Genomic DNA, 25719 nt, shown 5'->3' with positions numbered 1-25719 from the left:
GTAGATGGATTTTTTTTCTGGGATTTCCCATATTCTCCATGGAAAGGCTTTCTAGGCTCCTATTTCATAAAGGTGGGTAGGTATGCAGAAGCCCTCAAAAATAGGAATCTATTATTTTCCAAAATTTCTGACAGCTAAATACGGAGATTGAATTTGAGGTTTAAATAATTTTTATGTAGATCTTGTTTCAGGACGTGGGTTTCATTCTCATTTTCTACTCTGCCTGGCATTTCCTGGTACTGAACCTCTTACAATTCTTAAAGGTTACTTTTGATTCATAACAGAAATGTTTGTTCCCCCAACATCTACTGTGATTTTTAAACACTCTGGTTCACACATAGGTTGTTTCATAATATTAGATATCTTCTATCATCAGAGTCTTCTCTTTTTAGAGAATAAGACTTCTTTCCCATTTTTTGTGGAGCTTGATAGCAGAGTGATATTGTTTCAGCTAGAACTCCTCCATGAAGCAGATACCACACTTGACTGCAGTAATATGGGGAGAGTTGGAAACAAGTTCTCTCTTCAAAGGTAAGAGTAGGATATCAGGCAACCACAAGAGTCCTTGCAGGGGGCACTTTGGTGGCTCAATAGTTGAGAATCTGCCTTTGACTCAGGTCATGAATCCAGCATCCTGAGATCAAGTCCCACGTCGGGCTCCCCACAGGGAGCCTGTTTCTCCCTCTGCCTGTGTCTCTGCCTTTCACTCTCTCTGTGTTTCTCATGAATAAATAAATAAAATCTTAAAAAAAAATTCCTGCAGTACTCTAGTGACATGGACTCTGTACACATTCCCATTTTATGAAACCATAGAGAACACAAGAGCTTTGAGGCACAGGCCAAGGGACAGAAGCTATACCTGTCAGTCAAAGAATAGAGTCAGTCCAGAGTACTTCAAAGACAGAGAAGAATAGATAGATAGAGAGAGCATTTATCTCCAAAATGAAGGGAACCGATCTCTTTATTTCCTCTGGTCTCTTATTAAAACTTTCTATTGGCAACATTTGAAAGGAATTGAGATGGCTAAAGAATGTATTGATATGTTCGCACATTTTTCATGTTCCTGGGATAAAAAGTAGACGAATAAAGTAGAGAGTGAATTGAAAGGGTCAATCAAAAATTCAAAATGTTGCTTATTAAAATATAAGAAACACAATAGCACCAAGTTCAATGTGTTAAAAGATGCAGCAGAGACAGACCACGTTAGAGTGAATGTAACCATAGAGATGCTGAAGACTGTTGACCGGGATGTCCATGCCAACTCATACCAGTTAAGAATCAGACTTTCTATTTCAGATAGGGATATTTAACACCCCTCTGTGGGATTGCACTTGGTCAGTGAAAATTTTGAGTTAGTTACTGTAGAAGGCTGAATAGTAAGTAGCCTCCAAAATGAGGTAGCCATACTCTAAGTCCTGGAATACATGAATTTTACCTTATTTGAAAGAAAGATCATTGCAGATGAAATGTAAGGATCTCGAGATAAGGTGACCATCCTGAAGTATCTAAGTGGGCCCTAAATCCAAAAACAAGTGTCCTTATAAGAGGCACACAAAGATAAGGAGAAGAGGAGAAGATGATATGATCGTGAAGGCAGAGATTGGAGTGACAGCCACAAGCCAAGGAACTCCTGGAGCCACTCAGAGATGGAAGAGATAAGGGACAGCTCTCCCCCAGCACCTGTGGGGAGAGTGCAGTCATTCGGATACCTTGATTTTTGGGCCCTTTCTTATTTCTCAATTGTCACCTCAATGGTTTCAGGTCTGTGCACTTTCCCTCCCATTTGGGACATTACAACCAACAAAGGCCCTTCCTGGCACCAAGGGATGTAACTACTAAACACCAAAAAATTGGCTCTTGATCAACAATGCTCTTGAGGAAAGATTTTAAACAAAAAGGAAAATTGAAAGTAAAGGAAATCTCATTTAAAAATGGAGCTAAGAAGCTCTGAAGGGGGAGGGCTCACGCACTACCACTCAGGCCCCAGACAGGAGGACGTGTAGTTTACACTCCTCAACAGGAAGAAGGGAGAATTTCTCTTTGTCCAGCAATGGCTCAGTCAATGAGAAGCCGCCCCACTGGGCCAATGTGAAGCCATCACCACCTGAACTCCTTGAACAGCCTCTTGTCCTGTCTTCCTTTCCTCCAAAAAAAAGCAAAACCCTCTCCTCTGTTCTAGACTTGTCTATGGTTTGTCATAGTTTGTCCAAAATTGCAATTCTCTGCTATTCCTAAAGAAACTTATTTGCTGGCTCTTTTTTTTTTTTTTTCCTGTTAAGCTCAAAAAGACACCTCTCCTTTTATTGTTATTCATATTCGGTTTTATCAGAAGTATGGACCTGAACTGCACAGCTTCTATCACTTTTGACACGATTATTTTTTATCTATTCTATTCCCTGCCTTCTAGGCATCATGCCCATGGCTGAGATCCAGGGCAGAGTTCGTTTGGAGTTTTTCAAGTACCAGAGACATTTACCTCTACCACTCAGTTTTGACTGGCGTAGCTGAGCACACTTACTCACTCATTCTCAGTTTTCCTACTATGTTTGTTAATTTACTTTTTTTAAGCTTTTGTTTAGTTTTCCTACCACTAGTGTCCTTTTAGCCCCCTTTTGCACACCATCTGACTTCAGTGAGGAATTTCCATTTGAGAGACATATCACATACATCTAAACCACAACTCTGCACTTTGTTTAATTTATTGAGATCTTTGACCATGTAAACCAGATGAATGTCACTGGGGAACTGCATCCATGTTTTCCCAAAAATATGATTATGAAGGAATTTTTGCCTGTTCATAATATTCACAGGTGTTCTGAAGACGTGGTTTCTAATTTTACGTTGTTTACTTGGACACAGTTTTACTTCTTTTTTTACTTTGACCTAGATGACATGTATCTCTATTTTTACTCTAATTAAGGGCTGACATAATCTGTTTTCTTCCACAAAATTATCATAATTTTAACATTCTAAAAAAGAAAAATATAGTCACTGTAGATCCACTAATAAAATAATCATCAAATGCTAAACTTTGGGTATTTGCAATTCCTTTTAACAATTTTTTTTTGGGGAAAAATAGTTGTTTTCATGTTGATTATGGAATTTTGATTATTTCCCTAAAATTTTGTATCACTGTGATTTCCTTTGCTTTCTCATTGTCATTACAGAATCTTTCAAACACAATTTTAATGGCTATATAATCTCATCATGTAGCTATCTTAATGTATTTAATTGTTTCTTCTTGTTCAGAGAACAAGCCATGTTGATATCTGGAGAATGGACATTCCAAAAAAAGAAAAGAAAATATAGACTCCTTCCGGCTAGAGATCATTTTGGAGATTTTACAGGAAGAGCAGTGTAGCCAGCTGATGCAACAAAAGTGTAATGAGTTTGGAAATGAAGAGTTAATGAGTTCGAATGATAATAGGGACTATTGTGCATAGTAGGCTTTTACTCACAGTGAGTGGAAGTTCTCTAGATGGCTTTGAGCAAACACATGAGACAACTGGATTTATATGTAATAGTTCAGAGGGGAAAAAAAAATGAAGAGATGCAAGAATAGAAACAAGGAGACTAGGAGGCCAATGCGCTAGTCAGGGCCATGATACTGGTAGCTAATATGAATATTAAAAGTGAGGCAATGAAATATAGGTGATACTAGATGCATTTTGAAATGTTCTGAATTGGGGCACCTGGGGAGCTCAGTGGTTGAGCATCCACTTTAGCTCAGGGCATCACCCCAGGGTCCTGGGATCGAGTCCCACATTGGGCTCCCCGCAGGGAGCCTGATTCTCCCTCTGTGTCTCTGCCTCTCTTTGTGTCTCTCATGAATAAATAAATAATAAATAATCTAAAAAAAAAAGAAGTGTTCTGAATAGTTGATATGGAGAAAAAGAGGAATCAAAGACAATTCCAAGTTTTTGTCCAAAGATCTCAGAGAAATAACATTACAAGTACTGCATTTTGACCTGGGTGGCTCAGTTGGTTGTGTCCAACTCTTGGTTTCAATTCAGGTCATGATCTCAGGTTTGTGAGATTTAGTCCCGGGTCAGGCTTGGTGCTGTGCATAGAGCCCACTTAAGATTCTCTCTCTCTCCTTCTCCCTTTGCTCTCCCTGCCTCCCAGCACACATGCTCTGTCTCTGTCTAAGAAAAAAAATAGCATATCTTACATTTTTATTTATTTGATTCCAGCTGATATTAAATCATTGCCTTTATGGTTCATATGTGTCCAATTTAATCAATGTCCTAGTGACTTTCTTAACCATTTACTCTTTGGAGGAATTCTTAACCATATCTCTTTAAGACATGGGCTGATTTTCCCCCTGTTCTATCACTAAACAGCCTTGTGATATTTACCTTAATCCTTGTATATAAGATTAAACATAAATTAGATAGTCCTTATTACCATGAGTAGTTGCTGTACTCTGTGATTTTAAGACCCCCCTGTCTTACTTGGAATCTCTTAACGTTGGTATATAGAAAAGCGTTTTTATATGTGTGGAGATATGAAGAATGATATTGGTTATGTTACAAATTCTTCATAATAATTTCTTTTTCAAATTGTTAACTCACCAAATATAGCGACCAAGTCTTTATTTCACTGAGTCATGATTCGACGCTTAGAAGGAACACTCAAGTACCTGAGCATTTAAATGCATCATACAGTTTTCATGGGAAACTGAAATATTTAGAACATTATCTTCTTGTTCATCTTATAATTAAAGCATTCAAGGGACTTCTTATTTATTTTCCCAAAGTAAATGCTAGTGACATAGTCACTGGTTGAACAAAGGTTTTCTTTTCTTTTTTTTTTTAATAATAAATTTATTTTTTATCGGTGTTCAATTTGCCAACATACAGAATAACACCCAGTGCTCATCCCATCAAGTGCCCACCTCAGTGCTCGTCACCCATTCACCCCTACCCCCTACCCTCCTCCCCTTCCACCACCCCTAGTTCGTTTCTGAACTTAGGTTTTCTAATACCAGTTGGGATAGGCAGGATCCCAAAGCTGTCCCCAAACACACCTGCTCCTGGTGGGCATGCTCTGTGCAGTATGAGTACATAAAGAACTGGTGAACATCATGGGATATCATCCTTGTGATTTGGTTCTAGAGGATTGACTTTTAGTCAAAATGGAAGCTATCCAGGTGGACTTGACTTGACCAGGTGAGCTCTTACACAGGGTAAGACCCTACCAATTTGCTGCTGGCCTTGAAGACACAACTAGACATTCCACAGCGGCATGCAAAGAAATGAATTCGCAAACAGCCATAGACACTCGTAAAAGGTCCTGACCCCAAAATAAAATGCCAACCCTCATCAGATGTCTTGATTTAATCTTGGTGAGACCTTAAAGAGAGGATCTAGGAATCAATGCCTGGAATCTCTTCGCCAAGAAACCCTGCTAATAAATTTATATTGTTTGAAGTTTCTAAGTTTGTGGCAATTTGTTAGTAATAGAAAACTGATACATAACTCTAGATAGCTTTCAGTCTACTCAGTTTCGGTGCTTCCTAGAGGGGTCATTCTTTGTAAATATTAAATTCCCCTTATCTAAATTTTTATGCAGTGATGAAAGATAATTTTTCCATAGTTAATCAGTTTTCAATTACTTGGATTGCACGTAACATGTTTAGACATAAAATGTGTCCCAACTCATTCATTTTAAAAGTGAAAAGTCCCTCTCTCTACGACCCTTTCACCTATAATTTGGAGGCACAGTCTGTCAGTTTTCTACCAGTGACATTTTGTTTCTATGTAAAAGTGTATGATGATAAATATAGACCTAAAAAAATATTCATTATATTTTCTCAAAAGGTATATTTTATGGTATGCATATGTATATACACACATATATGTTCAACTATACATTAACAAACATTCCTGAGCACAATAATAAATGAAATCAGATTATATAAATACAAATTCTATGAGGCTTTATTCTGTAGCTTGACTTCTAACAAAACACCACCCACCATGAAAGCCACTGAAGTGTGATAGAAGGCTAAAATTTTATTGAAGTAAAGAGGGCTAAAAATAGACCACTTTTAGATTTTCATTGATCCCATCGTAAGACAGGAAATATTTTCTGTATGTTTTCATTTAACACACAATTACTAGTAGGGACAAATCAAGTTACTAAAACTTTTCCGGGAAAAAAAAAAAAAAACTGAATTCAAATTCATGTGCAGATCTAAAAAAGGGAAAAAACCTATTTCAGCAAAGGAGAAAAAAAATCCTTAAGGCAAATAGTATGAAGGAGAAAGGAGAGAAGCAAAATATTAGGATACTTTTAAACATTGATTTGAACACACGGTTTTATACAATATTTATTGAATATTTATTAAAATATTACCACATCTAAAAGAAAGAGACTTTCAGGGATTGATTTTTTCCTTTGTTGTTGGTCCTTATTAACTGCATCTTGACACAACTTGCACTGTTCAAGTTAGTCTGAGCACAAAGTGTCTGAAGAATATTAAATATTGAATGGGGAGTGCTTTTAACTTTTTTATTTCAACTTATGAACAAATTTAACTGTACAGAAAATCTGAAAGAATTATACAGTACATTCCACGATACTGTTCACCTGTTGTTAATATATTTTCTCATTTGTCCTCTGTTTTTCCACATACAGATGAAGGTTTATACTCTGAATGATTTAAAAATAAGTTGCAATCATTGTAGCCCATTCCCTCAAACCATTACAGCATGCAATTTTTATGAACAGTGGCATTATTCTTCATAACCATGATACCATTAGTATATATCTATTATTTATCATTAATATGTAATATTAACTTTCCTTGTTTTGTGTTTCAGATCATTGACATATTTGAGTAATCTGGGCTATTTGTTAACAGGTTTATTCCATTACTGGGACTTACTTAATTGCTTCCACTTGATTTTATTCAGCTTAAGATTTTTGTGGGGGTGGGGAGGTAGGAGGATTGCAGAGCTTAGGTTGCTTAATTTCCATTGTATGAATCAATGGCTAAAGATTGTCGTTTTTCACTTGATTTGGAGGCTTTCTGTGAAAATTCTTTGTTGTAAAGGTACTTATTTTCTTTGATAAATGAGAAGCACTAACTGGTATGAATGCTATGGACCTCTAGGCCTCTAGATCCTCTTCCCTAACAAACTTAAACCAGTTACTTTAGCATGAATTAATGATCCTTGTCAAAATCAATTACTTAATTGAAAATCCCAAATTTTTATTTCCTACTCTATCATTTCTTTTATATTTATTGAGAACTGATGTGGTGCAAAAGATCTTTATTTACTTTCATTCTCTCCCTCTCCCTTTATCTCTCTCTCCTCTTTTCCATTTTGGAAAATCCATGAATGTAATTCACCATATTAGTACATAAAAAAAAATAAATAATATGATCATCCCAGTAGTTGGCGAAGAGTCAATACCCATTACCAAGTAAGATAAGGATTACTGAATACTTTGCTACCATGACATCGTATGTTAAACTAGGAAAGACATAGAAGGGTGCACATAGGAGATTTGGCTTTAGAGTCAGGGGGCTCTGAATTTGCACCAGTTCCAAAATGTACTTGTTTTGTGACTTTGGGAAATACAGAAAACTTCTGTTTCTGAATGACTTATTCAGGAGATGAGTTAATAGATCCTTACATTTGATCCAGTGCATGGCACATAGGTAATGTTCAGTAAATATTAGCCAATATTATTACTATTATTATTATTACTATTATTATAACTTCTCCAGAGCTTATCTCAAAAGAAGGCATGATTAAAAGTAATGAATTAAATTAGTCATATGTTTTATATAAAAAGTATTTGAGCCAATGATGATTAAATTCTTTCTGAAATGTAGCAGTAAACAATGTATTGAGGGATTTCAAATTCCCTCCAAACCCTCTATGAACAGGAAAGACTTGACTTTTCTTTGAAAGACAGGAACTGGGAAATGCAACAGCAAAATACTAGACCTGGACTGGATGCTGATGCTACGGTCCAATCACACTGCCAGGCTGTGGCCTTCAAACCTGACCCTGAACCATTAACCTGGACGGTAAATGGGGACAAAGAGTGCTACAGTGTTCAAGGAAGAGAAATAGACGCTATGACACCATGGAAAATAGTTATGTAGTTAGAGTAAGAGCTCCAGGACCTCTGAGACAAAGGACCTTGTGGCAGAGGTTGAGGGGGCACAAGAAAATTATTACAGCGATTGGGACGATACCTTTTTTTTTTTTTTTGTCATCCATGCAAAGATGGAGTCTTATTTCTTACATAGAAGCTTCATGCTACAATATTAAAAGAGTAAAATATACAGAAGCAGCCTAAAGGTCTATCAACAGATGAACGGATACAAAAAAACATGGAATGCATATACAATTGAACATTATTCGGTCTCAAAATAGAATGAAACCTGCCATATATAACAACATAGAGGAATCTGGAGGATATCATGCTAAGTAAAATAAGCCAGTCACAAAAGGGTAAATGCTGCATGATGCCACATACATGAAATCTCTAAAACAGCCAAACAGGGAGAGCAATGGTGGATACCAGGGGCTGGGGAAGGGGAAATTATATGTTTTCAATGGATATAAAGTTTCATCTGTACAATATGAGCACATTCTAGATATCTGCTGTACAGCTTAGTACCTATGTTTTATATTGTATTGTCCACTTGAAAATTTGTTAAGGATAGATCTCATGCTAAGTATTCTTACCAAAATACTGTAACAATAATAATAAATTAAAATAAGTAGATAAATTCTATCTTGTTATCTTGTAAATCCTTGGGAAGCTTTTCTGTCTTATTCCGAGTAATACATCTGGCTCTGAGAACCTAACTTTTGTAAAGGTCCAATAGATGTTTTTTGAATTAAAAAAATTGATTGAATCTTTTTTGCTTAGGATTCCTTAGAATTGGTTCCGTGTGCATATTATTTGAATTTTAAAAGAATTATATCACTTACATACGTACACATTTTCTACATTCTCAAATATATGCAAAATTGTACTATTAAAACATAAAAATATTCTAAAAATAAATAGAATATTAAGCCCAGTGACCAATAGTTGGTAGAATATGAATAAGTTTGCTTCAGTATTGCACTTTTTACTTTTCCTCTGATCTTGTATTTGTTTAATAAATGCACATATATATGCAAGTATGTAGTAAATACACATATATTTGTATGCTTTTAAGGTACATATATTGTACTGAATAAACAGATCATTAGAGTGAAAATGTTTACAATAACCCAAATTCTTCTAAAAATGATGCAAACTTTTTAAATAATACCTGTCTAGTTCTCAAAAAAATTACTATGGAATATATGGTTTAAATTATAATAGAGATCATATATATCAGCTGCCCCTCTCAATTCATTTGTAAATCATGCCACTGGTTATAATTACCTACAAGATACAAAGATTATAATAAACTTAGTGTGCACTTATACTATATAGGAAATACAACATAGTCATTAAATATATGGATCATAAGTTAATAAGGACTTGTGAAAATATTTGTTACCGAAACCACATCATTTGCATCCACAAATAATGCTTATATAAGAAGTAATACAAGACTGGAAAATGACCTTGTTATGAGGTGTTACATACCCTAATGGCCTTTATTAGGTTAGGATTCTATCTGTAATTTACTGAAGGGTCACTTGTTATGTGGGTGAGCAATTTCAGCCCTTCAAATTATGAACCTCATTCTAAATCTATGCCTATTCAGTTGATGGTAGAGCAATTCTTGTTGAAGTCCAAAAATAACACTCAGATGAATGCACATGGTTTGGATGAACTATATGGGGTATAACTGGCAGAGATTCAGGAGAATCAATTGCTCTGATTTCACCACTCAGTAAATGGACCGAAGCTGATGGTCTAAATTGAAAGCAATAGTTGGAATGTTCTACAGTGGCTCAGCTCCAGAGCGTGTAAGACCACTTCACTGAACGGTTTAAGCACCAGACAATTACATCTCAAAATTCGGTTAATATCTTCCTGAACTATCTCTGTACTTTATTTAACGCATCTCCACAACATAAATGCATTGAGTTACACTTTGTTTAGCTAATTGAACCATTGTTATTAGTACTTTGTCAAAAATGCTATAATGATTGGGAAAAAAAAGCTTCAGAAAAATAATTACTACACTAACTATAGCCTGATATAATAACAATCTCTTCCATTTTACATCTTCATATTTAGACTCCCAATTGTCCTATATGTTTGCCATTCTAATGTTAGTTGATATACATCAACAAATAGGGAGGCAACAAGGACACTTCTTTGTATAGTTTTATTTTTATATATAGTTACTGAGGTATTTAATATAACCATGAATTTCTGTTTGACTAATGTGATAAATAGAAGTTAAATGACCCATAATTTATAGTTAGTAACCATTTCTCTTTCAATTTACATGTGAAATTAATTATGCAGGATTTCTTAGAGTTATTTTTTCTTCTTTCAATCATTATGTAGAGACTTTTTTGTATGATGTGTACATATATTGTATAATAAATTTCTCCAAATCCAACAAAGTCAAGTGTTGTGGGTTTTTTTTTTTTTTTCACTTTACCATTTGGAAAAAGAGCATATATTTTCCAAACAGTATTCATGTAAGTGGTTGTTTTCATAAATCTGTACTTAAGTTGGTGAGCACCAAATTCAATAAAGAGTGCTTTAGAATCAAGAGATCAGGCTACACTTGAGGACATAGAAGTGCATATGTAAGAAATAGTATATAAGCCACAGAGATCTAACGCACAATGTAATAAATATGGACAACAATATTGCGTTATAATCATGTAATGTAATGAATGTCACTACAATGGCAATCATATTAAAATATAATTGTATCAAATTACCACCCTAATTTATACAAGGTTTCATGTCAAATTTATCTAATAAATTTTCATCTTCCAGGTATCATATACTTCTTGGTCTTTTCTGCGTACTCAGTACTTATCCATGTCTAGGAGGACATCCAATAGGTGTTTTTAGAATGCGGGAGAATGAAAGAAAAAAGAAGAAAGAAGGGATCCCTGGGTGGCGCAGCAGTTTGGCGCCTGCCTTTGGCCCAGGGTGCGATCCTGGAGACCCGGAATCGAATCCCATGTCGGGCTCCCGGTGCATGGAGCCTGCTTCTCCCTCTGCCTGTGTCTCTGCCTCTCTCTCTTTCTCTCTCTGTGACTATCATAAATAAATAAAAATTTAAAAAAAATTTTTTTAAAAGAAAAAAGAAGAGAGAAAAGAAAGAAAGAAAGAAAGAAGAAAGAGAGAAAGAAAGAAAGAAAGAAAGAAAGAAAGAAAGAAAGAAGAAAGAAGAAAGAAAGAAAGAGGAAAAAGAAAGAAGAAAAGAAAGAAAGAAAGAAAGAAAGAAAGAAAGAAAGAAAGAAAGAGAAAGAAAGAAAGAGAGAGAGAGAGAAAGAAAGAAAGAAAGAAAGAAAGAAAGAAAGAAAGAAAGAAAGAAAGAAAGAAAGAAAGAAAGAAAGAAGAAATAACTTTTGTAATATTTCAAAGATAGAAAAAATGATATTAAAAAGTTCCACAGGACAGGACTAGTCTTATTTATTTAAGCAAGTAGTATTTGATTACTGCTTGGGAGTGAGACTGTTAAAGGTGAAGATGGACTAAATAAAGGATCTTCAATTTAATAATCAAGACAAGTATTTACAAAAAATAATTATGGTAAAATTTGCATAGATTTATAATATTCTAGCTACTACTGACAAACATTCTTAAAAGCAGAGTATGTTTGAACAAGACAATATCAAAATTCCTTTGCAACTTAACAACTTGAATTTTATCATTCCTCTAAACATCTGCAATACCTTTTGAAAATATATATAACAGGTCTTATGCCAAATTTTCTAGGGAGATTTTATTATTTTATTAATAAGCACTTTGGTGGCAATCAAAGAAAATTACAGTATCAATGGACTCTGTAAAGTCATAAAATTTCCATGAAAAGTTTGCCAAAATGTTAACTGGGTGAACTAATGGATATGGTAATTAGTTTAATTGTGGTAATTAGTTTAATTGTGGTGATTACTTCACAACGTGTACATATATGAAAACATCAAATTGTTCAGCTTAAAGATATATATATATATAATTTTTATTTGTCAAATTTACTTCAATAAAATTGAAAAAATCAAGTTAAATCCTTTATAATGTTATAATTTTATTGGCCTTTTAATATATCTTTTTTTGGAGAAAAGTCTTGCAAAGTCCTCTCTTGATTTTTTTTTTATTTGGATTGTTTATGGGTTTTTTTGTTGTTGTAGAATTGTAGAAGTTCCTTATATATTCTGGATATTAATCCCTTATAGGTATGTGATTAGCAAATAAGTCTCCATGTGCATAAGATATTTTAATTATAAACAAGTTTTAGATAAGTATAATTTCTAACTCTGAGAACATTGAAACTATTTGCTACTATCAAGATGCTGAAATTAAGAGAGAAATAGTTCTTCCTCAGCTTTCAATGTATACAATATCATGTATAAATTAACATTGCTATTGAACACTGTCTGTCATAGACAGTATCCTAAGATGGCCTCTCCAAGGATGCTCTTACGGAATACCATGTCTTTGAATTTGGGATGCTCTAGTAACTTGCTTTTAACTAATAGAATATAACCAATGTAATTAGATGTCCCTTTTGTGACTGAGTTAAAAAAGATTGCAACTTCTGTCTTGCAAGTGAACTCTTTCCACTGTTCTTTCTGTTTGTGTGGTTTGATTAAGCAAGCTGCCTTTTTTGGAGACCCATTTGTCAGGGAAATAAAGGCAAAGCAAACTTTGGTTTGATGATATTGATGAATCAAGTTCCAGCAACAACCCTGTGAACTCAGAAATCTCCAGTTACGTCTTCAGATGAGATCCCAGTCTGGGTTGGCACCTCAATTTCAGCCTTGTGAGAGATCCTAATGCAGAGAAAATTGGTCAAAATTGATCAAAATTCTTGACCAATAGAGATTGAGAGAAAATAAATATGCATTGTGTTAAGGCATTAAGTTTGTGGTAATTTTTTTATGTAGCAACAGATAATGCTTTCTCCTAATAAAATTTTCTATATGTGTTGAAACGATCAGGAAATAAATAAGTCTATGAAATCAACTTTAGAATAGCAGATACTTAGTATTAAATAACACAAATAGCTCTATTTATGTGTATAATAAAAAGAATCTATACTAAATGAAGGTTAGGGAGGATTCTAAAGTGCATCTATAAACGAAAAACAATAATATGGAAATGCATGGGTGGAAGAGAATAAATACTCTTTCCAAAAACTATGGAAAATAAGTTAGCCAATGATTCATAAAGACGTAGCATATGAATCTCAAAAAATACATATTTAACTCATTCAGCATTAAAAGATTTTTAAAAGTCAGTTTTACATGATAAAAATGTGGGCAAAGAAGCAAGAGAAGAGGTAGTTTCCTCTATTGCTTCTGGCCTTGGGGAATGCATTATATAGTAACCACAATATGAGTTTGTTCTTGCCCAGCCTGTAATCTCATTAGAATAGTTAAGTATAGGGCAATCCTGGTGGTTTAGGGGTTTAGCGCCGCCTTCAGCCCAGGGAGTGATCCTGGGGACCCGGGATCGAGTCCCACCTCAGGCTCCCTGCAGGGAACCTGCTTCTCCCTCTGCCTGTTTCTCTCTCTCTCTCAAATAAATAAATAAATAAATAATCTTAAAAAAAAAAAGAATAGTTAAGTACAGCCATGTTCCTATTAAGGATAATGGGCCAATGTTTTGTTTTGTTTGTTTTGTTTTGTTTTGTTTTGTTTTGTTTCGTTAAAAGAGACCGTACCAATCCATATTCTGGAAAGAACCAATGGAATTCTATTGCTGGATAATTTTAATTTAGAGCTGTAAGAATGAAATTACAAGGTAAGAGAGTGGTGGATTCAGGAGTAGAAAGAAAATAAATGTAGCAAAGAAAGGGAAAGACATAAAAAAAAAAAAAAAACAAAAACAACAACAAAAATAAAACAGCAAATGCCATTGTTGTCCAGTGGTATCTGTTCTAAATAAGGAAGAGAGGAGCCTAAAAGGCAAAAGAATCATATCTAGAACCACAATATGAGAGAGGGAAAGAAAACTCCAGAAGTGAGACTCTCCTGATGCATTTCCCTTAGACATGGGCCCAGGTGTTACTGTTCATAAATTAACCTCTATTTCCTTTTTCTAAGTATCATTTTTTAATAGATTTTATTTATTTATTCATAATCTTTTAAAAAAGATTTTATTTATTTATTCACAGAGAGAAAGAGTGGCAGAGACACAAGCCAAGGGAGAAGCAGGCTCCATGCAGGGAGCCTGATGTGGGACTCGAACCCGAGACTCCAGGATCATGCCCTGAGCCAAAGGCAGATGCTCAACTGCTGAGTCACCCAGGAATCTCTTAAGCATCCTTTTTAATTTTTTTAACTTGATGGATCCTCTTCTTTAATTAATCTAAATTAATTTTTCTTAGTCAAATCCTTTTCTAAGAATCAGTCTTAATGGCAAAAATCTATATTTGGTAATATATGATGAATCAAAGCACTTGAAACAAACTAAATTGCTACCAAATTGGATAAACACATTGAAATATTTTCAGTGAGGGTATAATGTAATGTTTCATGAGATTACTATCTATCATGGGTATGATACGTGATTGAGACAAAATATAAAGGAAATAAAAAATATTGAGAGAAAAAAGATTTAAAGTTTAAAAAATAAAGGTAACCATTTAAATCCTGTTTAGGTACCTTACATATTATTGTTCTATTATTATAGTTTATATTTTATTTTATTTTCAAATTCACATGAACTCCAGAATGTACTAAAATGCCTTCAACTTTATGTAAGAAGATATTTCTTTACACTGGATATAACAGGTTGCAAAGGGAGAGGGATTTGAATTTTGAATGAAAGGAATGAGTTTATACACCAAAAGCAATCAATATGACCAGATATGGCACGTATATCTTCTACCTGTGCTTTGTTTATAGAACTAATGGTCTCTAATCATTACCCAATCATTTCTAGAAAACACTTACAATTTATGTAAAGCAGGAATTATGAAATTGATTATTTAAGGAAAGTCAAGTGTCAAAATATTCTCATATGGATTAAAGATGAAGTTTTAAAGATGCATTAATGATCTCTCTTGAAGATATACCAAATTATCTTTGAGATATCTTCAGTCAGCTGCGAGTAAAGATAAAGCTGGCCAAATCTGATGTTGTCAGTATGAACAAAAATCGTCTTACATAAGTCAAACTAAGTAATTAGCATGTGACATACTAAAGCATGTAGGATAGAACTACCTGATACACTCACTAGCTTTCCATAATGAAATAATGCAACCACAAAAATAATGCTTTTCACTGTCTAGAAACTGAAGTGACTTTCGAATAGTTAATTTAGAATTCAAATAATAGGATTTCCCATTTGGAATGATTTTATAAAGAGGAAAAAGAAAAAATATGCTTTAAACATGTCAAGATCAATATAATCACATCTGTAATTATAAGCTAAGTAAGATATTAAGTCAAATTATGTTCTGAAATAAATTCACAAAATCTAGATGATTTATTAACATAATAAGCGTGGCCTGTGGATTGAGACTTAATGGTGATATGATTTAAAACATATAGGAAGTCTTACATAAATATACTTCGCAAACTCCTATTTCCATTGTGTCACAAATTAAATATTTAAGGAGAAAGAGACATAAATGTAGATTATGAATATTTCAGAATGTCATTAATCTTGTGAATAAAAATAATACTAGAAAAGAACTTATATGATCACTGATTTTGATTTCAAGTAGCTTTCATTGCAAAGCATTTGGGGTTGTTTAAATTGGACAAATACCGGTCATCAAAGACCTCCAGCCAAAGGCGACCAGGAGCACACCTACAGTCGGAGAAGTTGGATTTATTACTATTTGCAGGAAAGGAAAATTCACAGCATAGAGATCCAGTGGAACCTTTCAGTAAGAGGATGCTAGAAAAGCCTATTATATGATTTGAACTTTGATTGGGTAATTCTTGGGAAAGTCAGAGGAAGGCAGGCTTTACTCGTGATTGGATATTGTCAGGAAAAAGGGATAATTTTAAGATTGAGAATCTCAGTAAATATTACTAGAGGAAGGGCAAACTAGGTAAAGAAGCAGCTCTCGTTTATCTTAGCAGAAAGGGAGGTTTGATGCCTGATGGGTTGTACAGTGACCTCGTCTTGTCTGACGTTGTCATTCACTCAGAGTTGACCTGATCTTGGCATGTTCTGTGAGACTGTCTATGTTCACGAGGATGATGACACGGTCTGGCTGTAAGCATCACCCAGTTTGTAATATCACCGAGCCCTCCCCTACAGCACGTCTAAGCATCAGACCAGTTCCAGAATGTCAGGGGCTGTTTGCTTTATCAGAATTTATTGCACCAGCTACCAGCTCTTTAATTCCAAACAAGGTTTTGGGATGCCTGGGTGGCTCAAGGTGTGATCCTGGGGTCCCGGGATCGAGTCCTCCATCGGGCTCCCCACTTGAAGCCTGCTTCCCCCTCTGCCTGTATCTCTGCCTCTCTCTCTCTCTCTCTCTCTGTGTGTCTCTCATGAATACATGAATAATTTTTTTTAAAGTCAGACAAAACACAAGGTTTCATAACATTATTTAGCGACAGTCCTGAAAACGATGCTGATTCTGTTGGATAATTCTTCTATGTTTCAGATGACTACATTAAGTCTCAAAGAGTTTAAGGGGATAGTTGATGGATACTTACTGATTCTGGACGGGATGGGGAAGCAAACCTATTTTGACACCAGCATGGCATGATATCTCCTACACCAGCTTACTCTTTCATCTGACATGCTATACCAAGTTTTATTTCTAGCTTTATTGAGGTATAATTGACCAATAAAAAGTATATATATTTAATGTGTACAAGTTGACATTTTGATATATGTATACCATGTAAAATAATCACCAATATCAAGCTCATTAACATATCCATCACCTTACATAGTTAAAATTTGCTTTTTTGGGGTGGAGGTGGGGATGAGAACACTTCAAATCTGCCCATTTAGCAAATTCCAAATACATAATCCCGTAGACTTAATTATAGTCACATTGTGACTTTAGATCTCTAGAACTTATTTATCTTCCGTAACTGAAACATCGTACTCTGACCAACATCTCCCCACTAACCCCTGCCTCGTTGCTGGCAGTCACCATTCTACTGTCCTCCCACCTTCTCCCCCCACCTTATTAGACCCCATGGACTGTCATTCTAAGACAATGGTGCCTAGCACTCTCTAATATTTTCTTTTGTAACTCCTTGTCCTTTCCACTCTGAGACCTACTTTCCTGGTCAATGTCAAATTGTGGAGAATCCACCCACTCACAGGCTGCACCTCTACCCCATGCACCTCCAGGAAGCTGGTGTAAGCAATTGCAGAAGGTCAATGAACTTCAGGGCAACATGACCACCCATACAAACGGTCCCTATTGCTACTTGGGGATTCTCATACCTTTGGTGTTTAGGATGCTTTCCTATTCTTAGGGAAAGTATGTAATTATTCTGGAGACACAATTAGCATTGTGTCCTAACCCGCTGTGAGTAAGTGTGCATAATGTGTGTGGCAGACAGAATCACCTTTCATATCTCGAAACAAACTGAAAACGAAAAAGGCTGCTCTGCTCTGACTAGCCCCAACCTTCACAATAGGTGAGACCTTTTGCCCTTTCCCCACAACTTACACAGACCCTAGTAAAACACCTTAATCTCTGACTTTTGCAAAAGTGAGGACCAGTAAAAAAAAAAAAAAAAAAAAAAAAAAAAAAAAAAAAAAGTGATGCACTATCCCTAAAAAAAAATAGGAGGATTGTGAGAAAGATCTGGTGGTTTCTACCATGAACAAACGAGCCATATGGCAGATGCTTTTGATGCATGTGTCTTTTCTCCGTGGCCTGCTGTTGAATGCAGCTGTGTCCACGTATGTGGTCGGCACCATACCATGTACTCACCTCAGACAATTTTATTGCTTTCCACTTTGGGAATTCCCTATACTGGCTCAGCTCCTAGGAGCCACAGCCCCAAATTAACACTTTTGAGGGTCCCTCTTAACCAGTTTGGTGTATGAACAAAGATATAAATATTCTGGTCTTCCAGTCTTCGAAATTAATAACTTCAGCAAAGCTTCTTAAGCTTTTAGCAATTCCCAGTAGCATCAGCTTCTATTACGTAGAATGACATCCTCAGTATTTCACCCAATATTTGGCTTTTTCTTAGTCTTTATGTGTTTCAATAGATTTGTTTGATACTTTTGGTTTAAAAAGAGTTCCACTGGAATAAATTAATTACATGATCTCAAAATACTTCCCTACAAGTTGCTAGTGAATGACACAGAGGAATATAGTAGATTCACATTGGAAAGAGATTTACTGGTGCACACGCTTTACGCAAGTGATCGGCATTGGCATCTCCATTGTTGGTATGAATTGCTCTCAGGTACCTCCTGTTACAACGCACCAAGAAGAACACAGCATTATTTCCTGGGGTGCATAAGCTAAATCTGAATCATGGCTAAAATAAGGAAAAATTAAAATATTTAGACGCATTTGATAAAATGATGGCCTGTACTCTTCCATACTCTGGTACTACAAAATGTCAAAGTGAAGAAAAGCAAAGTTGAGAAAGCTTTGCAAAATAAAGGAAATTCCAGAGATATGACAACTAAATGAATGCACGACCCCACTGAAACTCTACTTGGGAAAAGTAAATAGCTAGAAGGACACTTTTGGAACAGTTGACAAAATCTGAATATGGATGTGGATTAAACACCAGCCAACACTAGATCACTCCAACACACAGCCAACCCCTCAGCACATGAATGAATCAAGCCAAGATGAAATCACCCAGCCAAATCCCACATACTTAGTAAATACATCAGATGCCTCTGAGTTTGTGGGTTTTTAAATTTCTCTAACTTAAAAAAAAAAAAATTAGCATTGTTGTGTTGACAAAAAGAAAAAAAAACTAATGGATTAGCATTGTTAATAAATACAAGGGGAAAAGCATTAATCTAGTCTAATCCTGAATTTAACAGAATTTTCCAATTCTTAAAAATGGAAATAAATTGTTCATTAAGTTGTATCTTTCCCCAAGTGACTTCAGGTGAAAAAAATTCTTGAACTATTAACATAGATCATAAACCGACATCAATGAAAAAGAAACGATGGCATATATCAGTTGACCTTGTCCACAGAATACATTTTTAAAAGATTATATATTATACAAAGTGCATTTGGTTGGTGTGCTTGCATTTTCATAGGTTTGGTAAGCATATGCCAGTTCCATTTCTGGTTCAGAGATAGAAAAAAAATCACAAGGGACCATTGCCCTCATTCAAAGAACCAAAATATATGGAGGGAGTGAGCTAAAAATTATACTTTAAAGGAGCTAAGAGAGTTAAATACAATCCCAATAACCTAACTTTCAGAAAATGGCAACCCTTTCATGCAAGTGAAGAGACCCAAGGCTTCTATAATCCCTGAGAAACTTATGTTAGGAGAAGGAATTTATCTTATCTGGAAGAATGGAATCCAAAAGAAGGGATGGATGAGAGACTTAGGCCCGATCATGTAAATAACAATGAGCCCGTCTTGGCCTCCATGAAACCTCATCGTTCTGGTGAAAACCATCTTTAAATGATCTTACCTACAGATGAGAATGATAACGTCATATCAAGAATGTAGGTCTAGCCCCGTAAATAAACCGTTGGCCCTTCTACAGCAGAAGTAACCAATTTAGTTAACTCACCATCAAATGGGTAGTTTGTCTACTGGAGAAGTGGTTGCATTTCGTGGGCTGTTTTTGACTTGGTCATTCACAGATTGAACCACTGACAGTGGCAGCACCTCAGTCATCGTGATAAGTGAGCGTCAGAGTTTTGGGGCCCATATCTAGCCGTCACAGTTGCTACCATGTTCATCAGTCCAGCCTTGGGCTGGCTGATGTAACTGGATGGATCAATGTATTTACTTGATTTATTGTTAGTAACTCTGCCATGTGGATTATCTCTCATGCGACCCAGAGATCTTTAGGCTTTCTCTCCCCACTCCCATACTTCTATCCACAGGCCTCAAGCTCACATCTTTGTCTCCTATCTTCCAGTCCTCTGCCTCACATGCTCTGCACCTGCTGGCCAGGTCATTTCCCACTACCCATAAATCTGTATATATTTTGATATCAAGCCATATCTTTATCCACAAAATGACTGCTCCCATTTCTGCTAATAGAGTAGATTTTTCCTCACCACTGTCTTTCAAGGTCACTCATGAGTGCAGGTATAGCACATCTGTTATTCATTTTGCACTTGCAGGCAGGTAACAAAGAGACATATTTTTTTTTAATTTTACTTTTTAAAAGATTTTATTTATCTATTTCATACAGAGAAAGAGAGAGAAAGAAAAGGAGAGAATGAGAGAAAGAGAGAGAAAGAGAGAGAGAGAGAGAAGAAGCAGGGGGAGACAAAGAGGGAGAAGAAGGCTCCTCACCAAGCAGGAAGCCTGATGGAGGCTTGATCCCAGGTCTCAGGACCCTGGGATCATGACCTGAGCCAAAGGCAGATGCTTAATCAACTGAGCCTTCCAGGTTCCCCAAAGAGACATATCTTTACATTTAGTTCAGGCTGTGTCTCATACCTCATGATTTTATAAGATCCCTCATACTGGGGGAACACCTGGGTGTTCAGCGGTTAAGCATCTGCCTTTGGCTCAGGGTGTGATCTCGGGGTCCAAGAATCAAGTCCCACATCAGGCTCCCTGCATGGAGCCTGCTTCTCTCACTTTGCCTGTGTTTCTGCCTCTCTCTCTCTCTCTCTCTTTGTGTGTCTCTCATGAATAAATAAATAAAATCTTAAAAAAAAAAAAAAAAAGATCCCTCACACCTGGAAGGCCATCAGTACAACCATGGGTGTCATGTGGTTCTTGGCTGTCTGCCCAGAGACCTTGCTTGTGCCCTGTGATGTGCTTGATCCCGGCTGTAACATTCCCACCAGTGATGGAGTTGCTATCCCTGTCTGATCTAATGACTTGTGAAACTAAGAGGAGGCTGCCTGTGATTGGCAATTCTAGTCACTTGTTGTTCTGAGATCGGATGTTCTCTCTCTACGAGGGCCCCTTTGCAAGCTGGGATTTGTCAGCTGGCATATTTTTCTCTACTGCAGAAGCATCACACTCCCAGGGAGACAAGAGAAGATTGTGATTCATTCATTCACTTGCCACAAATGCTATATGTCTAGTATTCCCACCGATACCTCCGACGTCACTGGTTGTGATTTGTGTGATCTGGAAAGCAAGGCTGCTTGCATTGCAGCCGACATTTCCTGCAGAGTGCTTTGCTACTCTGGGGTGCAGTCAACTCGGGGGGCCTTTTGAGTCACTTTGCGTTAACAACTGACTCCTAGATGCAGATTATGCTGTCTCTGGAACTTGAAGAGGCTACTAGACACCGTGCTGCCTTCTTCATGGTAGGCATTATATGGTACAAGTATATTACTATATTACGCACTTAAGATACATATGGCACATGAGGTAGAGCCACTCAAGCACATCTACTTTCCTACGATTTGTTTGCTTCATCTTTTACTTCATGGTAATTTGAGCATTTCAACCTCACTTTGCATGGGTTGTCATTTTTTCCATGATTCTAAGAATCAACCAGAATCAACTGCACTATGAAGTGGGGACATTGCCAAGATAGCAAATTCTCTATCTACAAAGCGATGCTTCTGGGCTGCTTGGGTGGCTCAGTCTGTTATGCATGTGACTCTTGATTTCAGCTCAGATCATGATCTCAGGGTTGTGAGACTGAGCCCCCCAACTGGCCCTGCACTGAGCATGCAAACTGCTCATGTCTCTCTCTCTCTCTCTCTCTCTCTCTCTCTCTCTCCCTCTGCCTCTACTCCCCACCCCCTCTGGTGTGCATGCTCTGTATCTCTCTCTCTCTCAAGTAAGTAAATAATTAAGTAAATAAATACAGAGTGATGATTCTAATCAATAAACCCAATTCGTATCAAATCTTAAGTTCAAATTCTGAACCTCTTGATTTGAAAACAAAACAAAACAAAACAAAATTTAAAATACAGTCCCCCACATTTTTTCCTGGTTCTTGACCTCACATATTGATTAAGTCATGCAACTACTGTGCATAAACACTCTTTCTTCCCATATCAGGTCCTGTTGAGTTATGGTATGACTTAATTCTAAGTTTAGAGGTAATGCATAGGAACAGAGAGGGAGACTTTTTGTCTTGTAGGGAAGAGTATTGCCTTCCAGTATTGGAGATGTTCTATCTAGCATTTTGAAGAAGTAAGCCATTTTAACAAACATAAAGGTTTAGAAGAGGCTTCCAAAATTTTGTGGTTCCCTGCCCAGAATTCTCCAACCCATATGTCAGGTTCTCTTCTTATGTTTTCCCAGCTTTCACACAAAATAACTGCCTGGGTTGAATTTTCAATGCCTTTTTGACACTGATGATTAGGTCTTCGATTTGGTCTGCCACTTTCTTTGTCCTGCTGCAGCAGGGGATGAGAGATTTTGTTTTATGCAGCCAACTCACCAGCAGTAGTGTGGTCCTCGTTGCCAGGAGGATAGTCAAAAATCTAATTCTAAAACCCATCTCACCATCTTTTTGCTCAGATCATTCCAAACAAGAGCTGTCAAAGAATGGGCTCTCCAGAGGCAGACATGGAGATTGAATTTGTTGTATGAGATTTGTGTTCAGCACCAAGATCTGTGGAGGGAAAAGGAGGATGAGTATTGTGCAGAAAAAGAATTCTAAGTGCTCTGAATGCCCCATAACGCATGAACCAAACTCATGAGGGTCTGTGGTTAGGGTTGTTAATTAGAGCTCTTCAAATTAGGCTCAGATGGTCAGGTCTTTCTACTCCTATCTTACTCACTTGAGGTTTGGAGCCAGGTCAGAAGAAGACCATGATCTGAGGCAAAGTTCTAAATGCAGCTGAAGCAAACCCTGGAGTGCTGACCTCAAAGAGAGGGGTCTCTGTGCTACATCCTACTGTTTGCTACATGTTCCCCTCACATATGATTAGGAAGAAATGTCAACCAGATGATTCAACCAGCATTTATACACAAGATCTGCAATACACATTATAAAAAATAATGATAATAATAATAATAATAATAATAATAATAATAATAATATTCCTTATGGAAAGTTGTCCTTTAGAAAGTGACCTCTGTAGTCTGTGTAAGTCAGCACATCAAAGAGAAACTGAAGAAAAATATTAACCAGTCACAAAGGTAGAAGAAAACCATCACATATTCTCCAGAGCACAACAGGCATAAAAACATACCCTGAATAAAGTGAAAGTGAATATAATAGCTGAAAAGAAAGGTAATGAATTAATTATCTTCAACTGGATTTAGATTTAACTGGAATTTACTAGTAAGGCCATGACTTTTACAGAACAGTTTTAACCAGGAAGCTGGTTTATAATATTAACTTACATTCAGCAGTTTTTGGAATAGTCCTAATATTGAAGATAAATTTTTCCTTTCCAAAGATTTCAAAGCTATATAGCAGTATTTATTTGATAAAATATCTTAGCGTGTGGCAGTGAATTTGGAGCCACACTAAATGTCAGCTTTAGTTCAGGTAATAAGAAGATGGTGAAGATAATAGAAACATCATCCTAATGGGAAGAAAAGATGCATAGTGGTTGTAATTTTAAATGTCCTTTACAAAATGGAATCTGCTTCTCTTTTTTCTATATATTCAAGCTCGTGAATAAGTAGGGCAGATGATAGTGTCTAAATATCCCAGAATATAAAATGTTTCCACCATCTTGGATTTTCAAAGGGGCAGGCATGACGAGGTAGTTTATCTTTCCATTGTATAAAGCCAATTAATTAATGCAGAAGATCGTCTCGATTACCAGGTGAATGTGGGATGAACTACATGTGACAGATTGTGTTGCTAAATAATCTTAATTGAAGGTTAATTATTGTTCATCTTGAGAGCCTGCATGTCATGGATTTATCTGCCTGGTGACATAAAAGGGTGAGATTTCTTCCTTTTTCTGCAATTTCTTGGAGTATTGTCTGTGATGTGAATCGCATTGTGGTTTAATGCTAACTCAATAATAAAATGATTTCTTTCTCCGCTATTTTGATGGAGAGGTTTTCTAGGTTGAGAAAAGTTTCCCTTTTTAATTATATTTCTCCAGGATTCATTCTGCAGTTGGGTTTTGTGGTTATATGTTATCCATCCTTTACTCTTTTATCAGATTTGTGCTTCAGACAATTTTGCCGATAGCTCATTGATTTATTTGGATGCAAGCTGGACATGCTTCCCTCTCTCTTGCTCTCTCTCTTGCCCGCTGCTCTCTCACTCTCCCCCTCTCTCCCTCCTCTTCCCCCCCCTTTCTCTCATACACACACACACTGACAATGGCTTACACAGCAAAGACATTTAATCATCATATATAAGAATAAATCTGGAGGGAGGCTTCTCCAGGCCTCACTTCAGGACTCACCAAAGTCTAGACGCTAAGCAGACCTCTGTGTACATATATCAGCTGTAACAGGGCTGCCAATGCTCCACACATCGATTCTTAACACAAGAGTCTCTAAAGTAGGAAGACACGGAGCAGCGACACCAAGAGGCTCTTCCCTTGTGCAGCCCTTCACCTTGATAAAGACAAGGATTTTGTAGGTTCCAGTGGAATGCATGATAGTTTTGATGGCTTACCTCCATATAATCTGTCCCAAACTAGATCAACTAATACTGGTTGAAGTCAGATTATCCCTTAGAGCTGGGAGAGACATTCCAGAATCTGCTACCATCGTGGTTTGTGAACATAAGGCAGGTTTGATTCACAAAGAGGAAAGATGGTGTGCTGAGGCCTATTTGTCACAGCACTTTGGAAAATGGTCTCTCCTTGCATTCCCCAACAATCCTCATTTATAGTTTTCTTAAATCCTTTGACCCTTCCAATTTTTCTCAAGGACTTCTTATTCTTCTTCCAATTCTATTGTCTTAGATTCTTTCGTCTTATATATCTTTTCTCTTGTATCTCCCAGCTCTTTTCTCCTGTATTCCATAGACTCAATTTCATCTATATATACTGATGGCTTCCGAAAATGGGTCATGTGCCCAGATCTTTTTCTTGAGATGCATGCAGATCATTATGCTCAGTGCTTACTGAATGGGTCACTCTGTGCTTCAACTACATCTCACATTTCCAACTCTCCATAATGAACCTAAACTCTTCGGCCTAACACTATGAGTAACTGATAATCAGACTTTGCCTAACCTGTCCAGCCACCTCTGCTGTGGTCACCACCCATTCATCCCCAGCCACACACTTTTGTCCATTCATACCCTATAGTTCTCTAAGAAACCTTGGCAAGTCCTTTCTATTCTCCAAACTTTGAATAGATTCCATTGGGAATAAAATGTTCTCATCAGACTCCTCCTGACTGATTTTTCAGCAGTTAAATTGTGTCTCCTCCCTTCCCCAACTCCACAGCTTCAGGAAAGCTCCCAGGTTTCCTTTGACCGAGCTGATGTGTGTTTCCTTTGTGCTTTCTTAATATTTAGTTCATTAAACTTTGTTTTAGTTTCTATCACAGCTTGTTGCAATTTTTTTTAATTTGTCTCCTCCATTAGGCAGTAAGAC

This window comes from Canis lupus, chromosome 4 (assembly GCF_003254725.2).
Source record: "Canis lupus dingo isolate Sandy chromosome 4, ASM325472v2, whole genome shotgun sequence".
Lineage (NCBI taxonomy): Eukaryota > Metazoa > Chordata > Mammalia > Carnivora > Canidae > Canis > Canis lupus.
Note: the sequence above shows the minus strand (reverse complement) of the source record.